At 46.3% G+C, this 2,500-nt stretch overlaps 8 non-coding genes across 8 annotated transcripts in view; all 8 read right to left on the reverse strand.

Moving 5' to 3' along the window:
- Window positions 1-222: 222 nt before the first annotated feature.
- On the reverse strand, window positions 223-294 carry TRNAP-UGG (transfer RNA proline (anticodon UGG)). Its single transcript has one exon. It is a non-coding gene; the product is annotated as a tRNA-Pro (tRNA).
- A 121-nt stretch (window positions 295-415) lies between these two features.
- On the reverse strand, window positions 416-487 carry TRNAP-UGG (transfer RNA proline (anticodon UGG)). The gene has a single exon. It is a non-coding gene; the product is annotated as a tRNA-Pro (tRNA).
- Window positions 488-757: 270 nt separating this feature from the next.
- On the reverse strand, window positions 758-829 carry TRNAP-AGG (transfer RNA proline (anticodon AGG)). The gene has a single exon. It is a non-coding gene; the product is annotated as a tRNA-Pro (tRNA).
- Window positions 830-1,314: 485 nt separating this feature from the next.
- On the reverse strand, window positions 1,315-1,386 carry TRNAP-UGG (transfer RNA proline (anticodon UGG)). Its single transcript has one exon. It is a non-coding gene; the product is annotated as a tRNA-Pro (tRNA).
- A 121-nt stretch (window positions 1,387-1,507) lies between these two features.
- On the reverse strand, window positions 1,508-1,579 carry TRNAP-CGG (transfer RNA proline (anticodon CGG)). Its single transcript has one exon. It is a non-coding gene; the product is annotated as a tRNA-Pro (tRNA).
- Window positions 1,580-1,714: 135 nt separating this feature from the next.
- TRNAP-AGG (transfer RNA proline (anticodon AGG)) lies at window positions 1,715-1,786 on the reverse strand. The gene has a single exon. It is a non-coding gene; the product is annotated as a tRNA-Pro (tRNA).
- Window positions 1,787-2,258: 472 nt separating this feature from the next.
- On the reverse strand, window positions 2,259-2,330 carry TRNAP-UGG (transfer RNA proline (anticodon UGG)). The gene has a single exon. It is a non-coding gene; the product is annotated as a tRNA-Pro (tRNA).
- A 121-nt stretch (window positions 2,331-2,451) lies between these two features.
- Window positions 2,452-2,500, reverse strand: part of TRNAP-UGG (transfer RNA proline (anticodon UGG)) — a 72-nt gene continuing 23 nt past the window's right edge. Inside the window, exon 1 of the tRNA in view lies at window positions 2,452-2,500. This exon is cut by the window's right edge and continues 23 nt beyond it. This is a non-coding gene — a tRNA (tRNA-Pro).

Raw genomic sequence — 2,500 nt, forward strand, 5'->3', positions numbered from 1 at the left:
GTGGTATACTGACACAAGCTCTGCAAGGGCTGCTCTAGGATCATGGGTGCCTTACATGCTAGCACAACATTTGCCAGTAGCATTTCAAAAAATGTTACTTAGGGCAAAAATAAAGTCCGTGCAGCACACACTCATCAACTATCATGAGGGGAACTAGAAAGAAGCCGTGCTACACCTCAGAGCCAAACGTTCCCCATCCTGACATGGCAAGAGGAAAGACTTGGGCTCGTCCGGGATTTGAACCCGGGACCTCTCGCACCCAAAGCGAGAATCATACCCCTAGACCAACGAGCCAGTTAGCAGCCCTGTAGCGACCTGTACCACCCAACCGATGTATATACATGTGTGGTAGTAGGTTCAAAGAAATTGCAAGGAGCATAACTATGAGCGTAGGCCATCACTATGCCTAAATCAAGGGCTCGTCCGGGATTTGAACCCGGGACCTCTCGCACCCAAAGCGAGAATCATACCCCTAGACCAACGAGCCGACTCTGGCGACAGCAGTGGCAGTGAAAAGGACACAGAGTGGTGGAACAGGCTATAAGTGGGCTTTACTTGATTTCTTCACTTACTTTTAGCTCTCGCACCCGAAGCGAGAATCATACCCCTAGACCAACGAGCCGACTCTGGCGACAGCAGTGGCAGTGAAAAGGACACAGAGTGGTGGAACAGGCTATAAGTGGGCTTTACTTGATTTCTTCACTTACTTTTAGCAAGAGCACTCTTTCGCTTCTGTTCAACACGTAGTTTAAAGGAAGGGCTCGTCCAGGATTTGAACCCGGGACCTCTCGCACCCTAAGCGAGAATCATACCCCTAGACCAACGAGCCAGATGGAAGCTAGGGTATAGAAACTGCATCCCCGGCTTGCACACTAAACACACACATGTGCCTTTATTTTATTTTTATTTTTATTTTTTATTTTTTTTAACAGTAGCAAGTTCCTTCTATTGGCTAGATGAATGCTTTGCCTTTAAAGTGATAGATATGCTTAATATTAGTTGAAGCCATTTTTGGTAGATTAAAGATTTTATTGATACATATGTTTTGTTTAAAAAAGCTTCAAAATTGTGACCAGCAAAAACAATGTATGGGTGGTATACTGACACAAGCTCTGCAAGGGCTGCTCTAGGATCATGGGTGCCTTACATGCTAGCACAACATTTGCCAGTAGCATTTCAAAAAATGTTACTTAGGGCAAAAATAAAGTCCGTGCAGCACACACTCATCAACTATCATGAGGGGAACTAGAAAGAAGCCGTGCTACACCTCAGAGCCAAACGTTCCCCGTCCTGACATGGCAAGAGGAAAGACTTGGGCTCGTCCGGGATTTGAACCCGGGACCTCTCGCACCCAAAGCGAGAATCATACCCCTAGACCAACGAGCCAGTTAACAGCCCTGTAGCGACCTGTACCACCCAACCGATGTATATACATGTGTGGTAGTAGGTTCAAAGAAATTGCAAGGAGCATAACTATGAGCGTAGGCCATCACTATGCCTAAATCAAGGGCTCGTCCGGGAATTGAACCCGGGACCTCTCGCACCCGAAGCGAGAATCATACCCCTAGACCAACGAGCCGACTCTGGCGACAGCAGTGGCAGTGAAAAGGACACAGAGTGGTGGAACAGGCTATAAGTGGGCTTTACTTGATTTCTTCACTTACTTTTAGCAAGAGTACTCTTTCGCTTCTGTTCAACACGTAGTTTAAAGGAAGGGCTCGTCCGGGATTTGAACCCGGGACCTCTCGCACCCTAAGCGAGAATCATACCCCTAGACCAACGAGCCAGATGGAAGCTAGGGTATAGGAACTGCATCCCCGGCTTGCACACTAAACACACACATGTGCCTTTATTTTTTTTATTTTTTTTTTAACAGTAGCAAGTTCCTTCTATTGGCTAGATGAATGCTTTGCCTTTAAAGTGATAGATATGCTTAATATTAGTTGAAGCCATTTTTGGTAGATTAAAGATTTTATTGATACATATGTTTTGTTTAAAAAAGCTTCAAAATTGTGACCAGCAAAAACAATGTATGGGTGGTATACTGACACAAGCTCTGCAAGGGCTGCTCTAGGATCATGGGTGCCTTACATGCTAGCACAACATTTGCCAGTAGCATTTCAAAAAATGTTACTTAGGGCAAAAATAAAGTCCGTGCAGCACACACTCATCAACTATCATGAGGGGAACTAGAAAGAAGCCGTGCTACACCTCAGAGCCAAACGTTCCCCATCCTGACATGGCAAGAGGAAAGACTTGGGCTCGTCCGGGATTTGAACCCGGGACCTCTCGCACCCAAAGCGAGAATCATACCCCTAGACCAACGAGCCAGTTAGCAGCCCTGTAGCGACCTGTACCACCCAACCGATGTATATACATGTGTGGTAGTAGGTTCAAAGAAATTGCAAGGAGCATAACTATGAGCGTAGGCCATCACTATGCCTAAATCAAGGGCTCGTCCGGGATTTGAACCCGGGACCTCTCGCACCCAAAGCGAGAA

Source organism: Hyperolius riggenbachi, chromosome 4, assembly GCF_040937935.1.
Source record: "Hyperolius riggenbachi isolate aHypRig1 chromosome 4, aHypRig1.pri, whole genome shotgun sequence".
NCBI lineage: Eukaryota > Metazoa > Chordata > Amphibia > Anura > Hyperoliidae > Hyperolius > Hyperolius riggenbachi.